General features: G+C 48.0%; 1 protein-coding gene across 1 annotated transcript in view; it reads right to left on the minus strand.

Annotated features, from left to right (window-relative positions):
• The window catches only part of Abhd2 (abhydrolase domain containing 2, acylglycerol lipase), an 84,174-nt gene extending 70,420 nt beyond the window's left edge, over positions 1-13,754 (minus strand). The window contains exon 1 of the mRNA XM_052160315.1: positions 13,634-13,754. The gene's annotated coding sequence lies outside the window, so the exon portion shown is untranslated. The remainder of the gene's footprint in view (positions 1-13,633) is intronic.
• Positions 13,755-13,786: the final 32 nt, after the last annotated feature.

Consider the following 13,786-nt stretch of genomic DNA (forward strand, 5'->3'; position numbering starts at 1 on the left):
GCTATGAGAGCAATAGCTCTCCTCAAGGCTCCGCCGGGCCCTTTAATACAAGGACAGACAGCAAGGATAGACAGCAAGGACAGCTCCTGAATCTTCATTTTTCCGGGACTGACAGAAGCCCCTGAGGCAAGAGAACACAGTGTGCACGCACGGCATTGGAAGGCAAGCTTCTCTTCAAGTTGTAAAAGTACCTTGGAAGCTATGAGTAGAAACAAGAGCTTCTGCCAGGCCGCAGCAGCAGGCCTGAACGTCACGTGGCTCCCGTGAGTCTCAGACAACAGGTGTGAGCAGCCAACACGGATAAGTACAAACCACTGGCTGACAAGGTCCCTGGGCTAAAATGAAGGAAGGGGTAGTGTGGGTTGGACACTACTGTGGGTTAGTCTCTGCTACCAGTCATGTGGATTCAGAGAACTGAAACTTCTAGGTTACCACCCAGGTGGTATAAGATCCAGAAGGTCTGGAGTCTGGATGTTGGAGGAGAAAGTCTCATTTGTATTCTCTCTATTTCTATCAATGGCGTCTGGAGTCGTTCTCCCTTGACTTGCCTTGGGCAGCTTTGGGTAGGTCTCTGGCTTGAGAGCCTGTATGATCTATTCAAACACAGGCTTTGGAATCAGAGGACCTGAGCTGGAGTCCCGATTCTGCCAACTAATCTTAGGTAAATCATATAAACTTCAAATTAATTTGTACTTTCTTCTAAAAATGAGAGCTCATAAGTTCCTCTGTACGCCGAAGAGGGAAAAAGGCTGCTGGGTGAAACTCTGGGGGTTAAAGACGTTTGAAAAGGACAGCGTATCTACAGACATGTGATAGGCTCACAGAAACGTTTTGAACTCCTTATAGGAAAGCTACTTTAATATTTCAGGGTTAGAGAACTGTTAGCTTGAAAGTGACAGGAAGGGAATTTTAACACACGTGGCTAGGCATCTATCTGTCTCCAGGCAGCTCTGAGCTAGATCTTTGCATGGGTGATACCGAACAATCTAGAAAAATATAAATAAAAATTCAAAAGGAAGCACACTGGGCTGGTATATTTTGGGGTTTGAGCTAAATGGATTGCTTTGCCAAATAAAGAAATAGAAGTAAGTTCACACCCTCAAATGTTCCCGGCTCCCCATCCCTCCAATACACAGCCTACTGTTGTTCTGGGCCTCTCTCTCTGTCTCGGTCTGTCTGTCTGTCTCTGTCTTTCTCTCCCTCTCTGTCTCTCTCTTCCCCTCTCTCCCTTCTCTCTCCTTCCCTCCCCCCTCTCTCTGTCTCTTTGTCTCTCTCCCTCTCTCCTCCCACTCTAGAAGCAAAATTTCTCAGCCTTTTTAAAGCCCGAGGGCGAGTCCCAACTGCCACCCTTTCTTCTGCCAGCCACTTCCCTCTTTTGACTTTTGTCCAAATCCAGTTTTGCTCATAACCAGCAGCATCTGCTCCAGGTTCCTACCCAGCCTTCCTTGGTGATACACTATACTGGACAACAGGCAGCCATGCCCCTGCAGCAAGGCTCTGGAGATTACACTCTGCAGGGCCTTCCCCAAACATAAGCGCCACTTCTTCAGTCTGTGTCCTGGGAGATGAGGAGCGGCCCGCAAGGGGAGGATTTTAACAGAAGCAGAGCAAATCCTTCCACAACTGGGAAGAGGACAGAAGCAGTCACTGAAGATGAAGCCACCTGTCTGAAGTGGCCAAGGCGGTGGTGCTTTGCAAATGAAAAGGACAGAGCCTTCCGGTGGGCCATTTACATCAACAGTTCATGCCAACTGTGAGGGAGGGGGGCTTTACAGAGGACACCCCATTCTTCTATTCCACCCAAATCCCCCTGCATCCAAGGCCTCAGCTTCAGTCTGTCTTCTTTGGGCATTATGCAAGAATTCTAACACGCAATATCTGTAAAGTGCTTCAGGGCCAACAACAAACCCTGGAGGACTTCAAACAGAGGAAGCAGAGGGAAGAGGGAGATGGGGTGGCAGTCGAGGATCCTTGAGGAGAGGAGAGGAGAGGAGAGAGATAGGGTGTTCACAGACATCAAGAAGCTGAGCGGTGTGAGGCAGACAGAACCGGAGGGATAGGTGGGGAGCGGGGACCATGAGTCACTGTGGAATGATGCTTCCACGCTGTTTACAAGGGGAATTCCAGGAGTCAGCCTGGAAGCCGGTGCCACACGGATGCGGTCATGGCAGTGGGAATGAGTTGTGTATGTCCTACTGTTCATTAGAAGGGTTGACGTCAGGCTCGGGGTGTGGGGAACATTTGCTTGGCCACTGGAACCAGACTCTCAGCTCTACTGGGACATGTCACTCACCAATGGAGCCACAGTGACAATCCTCAATGGCATCTAACTCATCTTGTAGGAACTCCTGTATTGGAGGCCTAGCTCCTCTGCTTTCTAAGTCCCCTGTGGTGTACCTTCACATGCGTACCTTCACGACTAGGAAATTTGCTAGTGCCATTTCTTCATAAGAATGAAGTCACCTCTCTTTACTGTCCGCGCTGCGGAATTCCAGCCAATGCCTTTCAAATTAACTCTTCCTATTTGGCATTCTACACAGATGGAAACCCACGCTTTTGAGCACATAGTGGGCATCTTGTAAATAGATCAAGCTGGAAAGACTCAATTAGGCTAAAGCAGCACCACTGTGATTCCTTTAACTGTATTTTCTCGTCAGATTACTCCATCAGGCTGAGAGGTAGGCAGCTGCCTTGCTGCTGTGCACTGAGAGAGAAATCTCAATGCGACCTGGGCCTGCAGCAACTTTTAAACATTTTAAAGACTATCTTGAAGATCCAGCAAACCATTTGTCCATCCAAGATGAAGGTTTTCAATTTTCTGTCACTCAGAGAAGCTACTGTCCATGGCTCTATTTTTTTCCTCTTACTCTCTTGCCCTCATGACTAAAGAATATCTCAGTAGGCCAAAAAGTTAAGAAATCTACTTTAGCTGTGGCTGCCTCGAAAACACAGATATGCCACAGTGGGGACCATCGTTTGACTGGAAGGGAACAGATCTGGAACACCACCACCACCACCACCACCACCACCCCCGCCCCCCAGGAACTGGGAGGAGCTGAGACATCCTGCAGACCTTTGGAAGGCACAGCCTTAGAGAGTCAAAGCCACAACATTCTCTAGAGTTTTTCCTAGTGGACATAAGCTCATTTGAATAGCACTAATCCTGTGTTAATCTAGACCAAGAGGCCATTTGGATTATAAAATAAGCTGCCTTTTTAGCATCTGAGGGAAACAGGACTGAGTCCTTTAGAACAATTGATGTCTGCAAGATTTCCGCTTCCCAAGAGACTTCTCTGATCTGTAGTGCTGGCTGAAGAGACCGGCTACTCAGAGGCCAAGACAAATTTGTCCTGAATTGAAGCTGTGCTACACACTACTTGTGTGACATTGGGCAAGTTTCTTAACCTCTCAGCACCTCATTAAACAAGAATAATAGAACCTTCCTTGAAGAGTCACTGAGAGGCTTAAAGGAGGTAGCCAGGATCAAGCGCCCATGCCAGAACATCCTGTTATTATGAGTTTAAAGATACAAACACTATGCTTACTGGGCAATGATGTGCTCACTAGATAAGGCTAAAAAGGGACTTGCTATATCCACCAAGACCAGAGAACCTCATTCTAGACAAATGACAGTTCTTCCAGTTCTCCAATTCTCTCTCTCTCCTCTCTCTCTCTCTCTCTCTGCCCCCCCCCCCCCATGCACAATGCACCACAGACAACTAGCTAGCTTATCCATCAGCTTGTCGTGGGATCTAATACCGCCTTTGGCTCTGATGTCATTATCTTTAACACGCTATATATCTTAAACATGGGAACGAACTGGATGATAGGAAGCATTCTACTTGGGTAGCTCACCATTTAGCAAGTGCTTGCGATGTTCAGACATGACCTTGATTACTCCTCAAACGAGGCACAAGATGCATTTGTGTTGACCGTAGAGGCCAGCTTCATAATTTACTACTTACAAAGTGTACACTCAGACATTACCTCATTTGGTACTAGTAACAGCTTTGAGTGCTAGAATATAAGCAAGGAAACTGAGGCCCAAGACCTCTCCCTGTGCTGGGCCTTGGGAAAGGCTCTAGGAACATGGAAGGGGGAGCAGTCACCAAGTTGGAGCTGGATGGAGCCCACCTTCAGTTCCCTTGACAGGAGCTCTCTAAGGCCATTAGGAGATAGACATGAAGACTTTTTACATTCCTCCTATGAGTCCTGTGATGACAACGCAGTGCCACACCCACCTTCCTCTGTAGGGCTGACCTGTAATGGGTGGTATTAATGACAGACCAACGGAAATAGACTATTATCTCAACTGAAAAAGATATCCCCGGCTGTCTCCTCCTTGACATTTTCCACCGTCTCGCTGTACAGGACACAATTTTTTCTGCATTGATAAGAATGAGTGAGCACTTTATGAACATTTCAGACACAGAGGGAGCTGCAGCCAGAGCCCTTGGAAGCTGACGTTTACAGTACGAATACAGTTCAGGCCACCCAGGGAGTGTGGAGCCGGGAACACAGCGAGCCTCCCCCCAACGGGCTATACCCAGTGGAGGCACATGATGCCCACGGCCCCTGGAAAAGGGGCCCCCAGGATCATCTTCGGCACAGGAGAAGCTGCACAAGCATTTGCTAAACCCCTGAAATCAGTAAACACCTCCTTTCACGGAAGATTCCAGTCACATCTCAGAATCCTAGGAAGGCTGAGCTCCCTTCCACTTCAGGGATAAACAATCTCACAAATGATTACATGAGAAAAGCAATAGCTTGCCAGACGATATGTGTGGCAATCTGCTGACATGCATCATTCCATGTCACCTGAACATAAAGCAAGGAAGAGAAAACCACGGACAATATGCTATCAAGTGGAAGAAAAGAGATAATAATGTATCACATCTGCTGGGCTACACATAACACACATCTGAAATATATATGAGGAACTAGTAATGGTCATTACTTCTGGGAACACTGCTCAGTCTTTACTGCGACGTGCTTAGCCAGGTTGCACTGTGTTAATGCACTGCCTTTTCAAAAGCAGATAAAACTTTCTATACCACAAAGTACCTGGTTTCTCCAACAGACCAGCCTGGGCGGGGGAGGAAGGAAAAGGGAAACTTAGGAGTAGGGTGCTTGCATAGCATGTGGAAAGAAACCAGGCGTGGTGGCACACATGTAATTCAAGCACTGGGGAGGCTAAGACAGGAAAATGGTGTGCGTTTCAGGCTAGCCTGGGCTACACAATGAGACCCTGTCCCAAGTAACAACCTCACAGAGTCAAGGACACAAAGAGACAGAGTCTTAATGGGTAGAACAATGAACTAGAGTGAAGCGAGTCAGCCAATCCTGGGCATGTTCAGGGTGGCAGAGCTGTAGGCTGACTACATTCGGTGAATGCTACACATGCCATGTTAGAAGTATTACTGTTCATTTTTTAAAATGCTAACGGATGTGTAGTAAGAGTATTTTGAGGCATTATCATGGAAATATTTACAGATGAGACAGCATGGTGTGTGGGACCAACTTTAAGATAAACGTGGCTTTGGGAAAGTACTAGAAGAGTAAAGGAACTCCATTACTCATAAGCTGGAGATGGGCCCTGGGGCCATGGGGGCGCAATACATGATTCTCTCTATTGCATATCCTTGAAATAACCACAATAAAATCCTAACAAATGAACGAGTGGCTATTTAGGAACAGAACAAGAGCCTTGGTAGCCACTGAGCTCCAAATTCACCTCCAGCTTCAGCTCCAGTCAACTTCAGGGCAATGGCTCCCGAGCTTGTGTGTGGTGGCCACGACAACATACGAGCCAGCTGCGGGCTGTAGGCTGCTGCCATTTGGACCATGTGTTCAGGTCATGCAAATGATGTGTTCTATCCGATTATTATTTATCATTACTTCTTCATTTGAAAAGTTCCTGCCTCTTTTCTGTGCTAAGCCCACTCTGCATTTCTCTGAAATGGGGTTTCCTGGCTCCAACTCATCAGGATTTCACACACACAAGTGAGGGGTACCAAGACTGAACGTGTGGTACCTAATATTAGTGATCCCAGCATTTCAGGGTAGGCATTTCAAGTATTTCCTATTATCATTCATATAAACAAGTCTGAGTGCTTTGGGGTCATCGAATGAGAACCAAGGAGATCTCACAAACAGAGCCTGGGCCCCAGACTGGGAAACCTTAGGACCAGGCCGGAGAGCTGGTGCACCACAGTGAGCAAGCAGGGCCTAAGATGTGATGAGAGGTCACCTCACGTGCTCCGTCAGGAATTTAATAGGCTTAAACACATGCTTCGGGAAAACGCACATGTGAACATTGCTGAAATGCCTTCCCTAATCCTAACCCTTGCCTAAGGTTGCTGAGCTCAGGCCTCGGCCCCCTCCCACCTTCCACTGCTTACAAAACTCATGGTCTGTGCCACCGAAGACACTGGACCTATTAGCCCACCAATCGGTACCACTTACAGGGAAAGCTTGACTGGATGGACACTCTAGTTTCCTGGTACTGCTTACGGAAACCGGAAATGGTGACAGGAAATCTAGGCTCTCCCAAATGCCATGACTCAGTAACTATCAGGGCAAGTTTTTGACCTATGTAGAAGAATCTCTGTATTCTTTTTCTTTTTCCAAGACAAGGTACCCCTGGCTGTCCTGGAACTAGTTCTATAAACCAGGCTGGCCCCGAACTCACAGAGATCCACCAGCCTCTGCTTCCAGAATGTTGGGACTAAAAATGTGTACCATCACCACCTGGCAGGACTCTGTATTCTTATTGACTTCCTTAGATGCTAACATATTTGTCGACATATTTATTTATAAATAAAATGAAGGTGATAAGTGATGTTAGGTTTGTTTCCCTTATTTGAAAAAAAATTGAATTTGGGTGAGTCTGTGTTGGACTTCCTGGTTCCCCAACACACACACACACACACACACACACACTGGCCTCACTGACATAACTAAGTACATAAAAATTTATCCAGAGTGATGGTGAACTGGGGGACACTTGTGGGGAGTTTGTCTCTTTTATTGGAGAAAAGAATAACTCATAACCATCTCCCCTCTCCTCGAACACACAAAGTACTTGTGGCACAAACCGAGGGACACTCTGCTGCCCAGCAGTGAGCAAAGTCGTGATGACTGGACACTGGCCTCACTGACTAATGTCTTGGACATTCAATCACTTCCACGGTGACTCTAAGACAGACTGGGAGATAATCAGAAGCAAATAAAAGCAAGAGGCCAAGGAGCATTTAGAGAAACCCCAAAGGCAAAATCCAGGAACCACAGAAGACCAGAAAACTGTGTTTAAATCAGTGTGGTTATTTAAAATGCAGGTGCAACCACAGAAACTCAAAAGTGAGGGACCAGGAAACCCTCTTCTTACACCCAGGGAGCAAGCAAGGCTGGCTCAGTAGGATCAATGAGAGAGGCAAAATGTGAGGATGGCCTGGAACCACTTCCAATCACAACAAGTCATGCATAGATGTGGGGACAACTGAAGCGGGCAGAGCTGGGTTTTCTGAGACCCTGAAAAGGGGCGTGGCTCTTATTAATGCTCCCCAAACAGGAAGCCCTGAGGGGAAGGGCAGGCTGCTGTTCTAAGGTAAGAACAGAGAAAGCTGCTGTGCAGACACTGGACCAGACAAGAGGAGCTGGAAACAGAACTCTCTGGACTCCAGAGAACACAAGGAACCGCCTCTGGCATTGCCTGTGCCTTCTGCCCTGAGGTCATAGTTGGAGCCCAAGGATCTAAGTGTTCCTTATTCTCCTACACAGAGCAACCTGGGGGAGGAGGAGCCTTCTACCTCTCCAGGTATTTTCTCAGGAACAGACACATCCCTGACAGGTAGACAGACAGGGAAAGCGGCCAAACGGCAAACTTCTGGCCTCTTCCTCAGCCTCCTAACTCAACACAAAAGCCTGGCAGGTTTTCCCTCCCTCTGGCAGCCAGCCCTTCTGGCTGATCTGTCCAGGATGTCAGGTATTCAAGGCTGGTCCTGAACACATTTATCCAAAGCTCCCCTTTCTTTGTTAATCCAAACTAAGGAGAAGTGGACCCATCCCAGGCCTAGAAACATAACTCCCAGGTGTGGTTGGTGTGTGTGTGTGTGTGTGTGTGTGTGTGTGTGTGTTTGTGTGTGTGTGTGTGTGTGTGTGTATGTGTTTCTGAATGTCCCCTCTCCACTTTGTGAGGAGTCCTCTAGTGTGCTTTGCAATGTGTGTATGCTAACTCACTTTTAATAAAGTCTGTTGCCGGTTGCTACCTGCTGTGTCCGAGTATTTTTTTTCTGTTTAGTGCTTTAATTTGTGGAGATAATGAGCCAGATCAAGACCCTTAGGCAGGAGAGTAGGACAAAGAGAAGAAAAACATTTGTCTCCAAACTGCCACAAAATGCCTCAAGATGCCCATGCAAAGCTACTGGCCTCCACAAGCGGCTTCTCGGCATCCTCTGGGGCAGACAGCGGGATCTGAAATGGACGGCCTTCATAAAGGGTGACGTGGAAGCTGCTTTCATCTTGCTAAGAAAAATAAAGTGAAGAAAACCAAGGTTTTGAGCAGTTTGCTTATCGTGCGCTGCCACGTGTGTGGAAAGGTCGAGCGAGGCGTGCTGTCCATGGTGGATGCTGAGGGCAGAGCTTTCCTCTGCAGAGTGAAGAGATTACGGACACTGGCTGGCTGTCTCTAAGGAATAAAGCTAGGAGGAGGGATTGGGACAGAGGTGCATTTCCTTTCTAATCTTTGCACTTTTCAAATACTGAATAAAGTCATCATCAATGTGTAATCACCCCCCTGCACCCACCCCTCCCACACACACACCAAGATATAGTCTCATATGGTAAACCAGGCTGACCTGGAACTCACTATGTAATCCAGGCTAATATTGGACTTATGGCAATCATCCTGCCCCAACCTCCCATACACTGAGATAGTTAATGTGAGCTACCACACTTTGGCTTTGTTATTTATCACTCATTTAAAAAGAAAAAAATTAAACTAGCCAGAATTGCACTTTCCGAGAGTATTTCTCATACAGATTCAATATTTTGGTACCTTTCCATGTCTATATTTTCTTCAAATACATTTTCAGTGGCCAGAAAAGTGGCTCAGCAGACAAAGGTGGCTGTCAGTGACTCTGACCATCTAGGTTGGGTCCCAGGAACCCACAGGGTGGAAGAGAAAGAGAATGCAGTCCCAAAGTTATCTAATCATAAAGGGACATGCACACAATGGTATGAACACACTCACATACATAAAAATAAACACAGGAAATAAGTGTGAAAAAAAAAACCCAATCGCAACAAAAAGCAAGCTAGGTGTGGTGGCTCACACTTTTAATCCCAGCATTCTGGAGGCAGAAGCAGACAGGTCTGTATGTTTGGGGCCAGCCTGGTCTACCTATCAAGTTCTAGGCCAGCAAGAGCTACCAAGAGAGACTCTTATCTCAGAAAACAAAACACCAAAATTTGAATTAAGAGCATTCTGTTTTAAAAATTTAAATAGAACCAATTTTTAAAACAAAATAGCTTTAGGTAATAAAACAGATACACTAGTTGGTCTGGTTAGCAGGGTTCCTGATATACACCAGGTAGAGAATTTGTTGAACTAACAAATCTCTCCTTGGCTGGGGATGTGGCCCGGCTGACAGAATCCTGGCCCTGGGCTCCATGGTCCCTACCACGTATTACACGGCATTCTAATGGAAAAGCCTGTGAGCCCAGCACTCTCCAGACACACTGGTGACAAGTCAAGGTCATCCCGCACCGTGGCCAGCTGCTGGCTAACCCGGGTTCCACTTACAAGAGAAAAGTCAGAAGCTGTGCAAACCTGCGCTACCAATGCTCAGGGTCTTTAGCCTATTCCTAACCTGACTGTTGCCCAACGACTAATAAAGATCAGAGACCGGTTCTGTGAGTAACACGTGTTTTGCCCAGTTGGCCCAGAACACACACTTCTTGGTAATAGTGAGATTCTTTATCAGTCTACAACAGCCATTTTATAAACTGAAAATGTTTAAATTCAATTCATGATGGCTTGGTACAAGGATAGTAAAAATTAATCTGTAGACAGAAGCACAGTCCTCAAAAGAAGATAGGGCGGTGGCTGCGGATGCCTGTGATCCCAGCACTCGGGAGGCAGAGGCAGGGGGATTAAGGGATGAAGTTCATCCTTGGGTGTCCAGTGAGTATGAGGCCCATCTGGGATACAGGAGACTGTCTCAAAACAAAAACAAAACCAGGCCTCTTGGACAATAAGTTTATGTACATTTTCAATGCTGAAAAGAAGCCCGGGGGGCTTAAAATGGTTGTAATCCCTGGGCATCATCAGGGCCTGAAATCCCAGGACCGAGGAGGTTGAGACAGGAGGGCCATGGAGGAGTCAAGCCTGGACTCTGTCTCACACAACAACACAGCAGGGTGGGGTTAGAGGAAAGAGAGAGATCTTAGTGATGCACTGGCCAAAATCCTGGGCCAGGAAAGGCTGTGGTATAATCCTAACACTTGACCACATTAAAAGGTTTCTGTTCCTGGGATGGGCGAGATGAAACAGAAAGGCTTACAACACCTCGAGCCTAGTCATTAACTCAACTGGTCAATGACGGTTCAAATCCTACATCCAGTAAAAACCCAGATACTGTAGGCTATGGCCCTGGCGGAAATTCTACCAGATGGGATCCCATTATATTGGAAATGTCCATCTGCTGGGGTTTTCACCTAACCGGATTTTAAGGGGGGATGGGGAGTGGGGAGTTATTTCCTCCCCACCCCTGTCTGTGACAGGGCCAGAGGTTGTGCTATGTTCTAGGGCAGGAGCTGTGGGCCAAGAGTACTGTATAGACTCCTGTCTGAAAAACTAGGGGAAAGGTGTGAATTCAGGAAGGAGGGAATGGTTGACTAGGAGCCATCCTTCTATTAGAATTTGGGGGGAGGGGAGCACGCAAACACAGAAAAGAAGAAGAAACTGGTCTTCTAAAATGGCTGGGCTCCGAAGGAGACCCAAGGCAAGAGCCCCAGATGCAGGATCACTGTCCTAGGTGCCCATCCATGAAAAGTGGTCACCTTCAGTGACACCCAGAGAAGAGAAAAAGCACGGGGGAATGGGTTTCTGCTAAATTCAAAACAATAGGGAAACAAAGGTGGCAGGTGTCTTTTCATTTACAGAGAGCTGCCCCATCCCCCCATCCCCCCCCCACACTCCACTCCGTGGCCTCTTCTGCACAGGTGAATTCAACACAGCCTTGGAACCTTCAAAAAGCATCAAAGAGGTAGTGTAAAGGAAAGCGAAAGTAAAAAGGCCTGAATGGAACTTCTGCTAGGCGGGGAGAAAGGACTCACACTGCATGGCCATCTGGTTTATTTCAGGCTCTGTAAAAAGAGGGAGAAGGAGGGTGCAGACAGAAGATCAGCAGAATAGACGGCCAAGAGGAGGATCTGTCCTGCAATCCTTTCTCACACACCAGGCTGCTGCCGCAGCCTCCGCGCCCCCTACTCAAATGACTGAGGAACTTGCTTTAAGTGCACTCTGACACGCGATCCCTGAACTTCCGAAAAGCACTTAATTCGGCGGCTCATGAAATCTTAATCTAAAAACGTTCATCCATTTGCAGGCATGCTGAATCACAGTGACAACTGGGGAGGGAGGCTGAATGGAAAGAATTCGAGTTTGGAAAGACACCATGAAGCCTGAGATCCTGGGGACTTTGGTCTACCACTTTGAAAAGAGATTCATTTTTAATTCCTTTAAAGATGATGGAAATACTGGTGTCTCGGGGGGAGTGGAATACAAGGTGGGAACTGACAGAGGAACCACATTATCCGATTCGAGCAAAGGAAAATAGAAAAGAAAAAAAAATGTGACGGGACTAAGAAGAACTCGTTAAAATCTAGATAGATGTTTAAGGGTGAAGAAATCCTGGGTGGTGGTGATGAGGGAAAGCTAATCTGTTATGGTGACCGTGGGCCAGGCACGGCTCTAATGGTCCCAACAGCGCATACTTCTCTAATCTTTTAACCAAAGTACCAGCACCATTCCTTGCCTTACTGGCCAGGAAACCGATACAGAGTTTGGATAACTTGCCCCATGTTTAGATGCCAAAGTCTTCTACCCTCGCTGGACTCCTCTAGAACTTGAAGAATGAGAACTCGTCCGGAAGTAGAATTCAAGTCATGCCCTGCCCTAGACCTAGGGTTCAAGGGATGGAACAACTCTTGGTCATGACCCTGTGATGGCCAGCCGGCTTGTGACCATCCCAGGCCTTAAGTTTCTTCATCCATACAATAAGGAGGGTGAGTTAGATGAGCTTCAACATCTTGGCTTCGAAATATCGTAAGCTCACGCTGACCCTCGGCAGCATGGTCTAGTCTGCTTTCTGGCTGCCTACCCGAAGCTCCATCTACCTTCACATGGGTAAGGCAGGCTACAATTATTTCTTCTGCTTCCTGACCTTCAGAAGATTATGTCCTTTCTAGGCAGGCAAAATGAGAGGAGGCAGTGAGGGGGGGGAAACACACTCTCCTTAATGTGGTTGTAACCCAATGGTCCTTGAAAAGCTCTGGGCACAGATCATGTTGACTCTGCCAACCCTGCAATCTCTCCCAAGCCTGTTCTTGGAACCTGCCTCTGGGCCAGGTAAAACTTGACCAGCTGGAGACGGAGGTGCCATGAAAGAGGAACCAGAAAGGGGAACCCCAACTGAGCACTTAAGATGAACTACCTGATTAATTCATCATTCAATATTATCTATTCCATTTGCACGCAGGCATGCACACATGCACTTGAGAGCTAAGACCTCAAAAAAAAAATCATTGTAGGTGAATTCAACACCCCCTTGGAATCTAGCAGACTCCTGTAAGTACCATCCTCGATGTAGTCAATACATCGAGATGTATTGCCATCCAGAGACCATGGGTGGATGGAGAAGGGCCTCACAAACGGATCATATAATCCTCCCCTTCCTAAGCATCCCAGACAGGTGGCTGTCATCTGGCCTCTCGCTAGGCACTTCCAAGGTCGATGCTCTGGCTGCTCCGCCTGGCAGGCAGCCCAGGGCACTGCTGGACAGATCTTGTTGTGGGGAAAGCCCACGAAGCACCTAGAACAGTTGCCCCACAAGCTCAATAAAGTGCGCCTCCAAGTAGGTCAAAAATTGCTTCCCTAGAACTTGAACCCATCGGCCGTATGTGAGCCCCGGGGATCCCAAAATGCATCAGCCCATCGAATATCCGGGCTTGTAGTCAGGCCCTTTCAGGTTTTCAGGATCCTGCACTCTCTACCCTGAGTCTAGCCGGGCAGATACGTCCCCAGGACCAAGACTGAACACTGATGAGAACAGGGGATGGCAGCTAGGAGGCCTCCGTCGGCCTTGTCCCCAACCTCGGTTCTCCGAGCAGGAGAGGACAAAGGACCTTTAGTAAGGCGTATCCCACCAGCGGGTTGGGCTGCCCCGTCATTAAACAAGCTGGCCCTCTGGATCCCCGCAGTGCCAGGTGACTGTGCCCAAACAGTCTCCACGGATCCGGAGCACTCAAGCTGCGGCGCGATGGGCCGAGCCACGCTGGGGACCGCGGTTCTGGCCCGACGCCTCCAGGGCGCGATCCCTGTTTGGTGGAACTCGCCCAGCCAAGGTCTTACCTTTGCTCGTTGACTCCAGCGGTCTAGCCCGCCCGGAGTCCGGTTCCCTCAGCTCCGCAGCAGCCGGCTGCGCTCATAGAAATACAGCCGGAACCCGGGCCAGAGCAGCTCCCGCCGCTACCGGCCCCGCCCAGGCAACTGCCGCCACGCCCC

The sequence above is a fragment of the Apodemus sylvaticus genome, chromosome 1, assembly GCF_947179515.1.
Source record: "Apodemus sylvaticus chromosome 1, mApoSyl1.1, whole genome shotgun sequence".
Lineage (NCBI taxonomy): Eukaryota > Metazoa > Chordata > Mammalia > Rodentia > Muridae > Apodemus > Apodemus sylvaticus.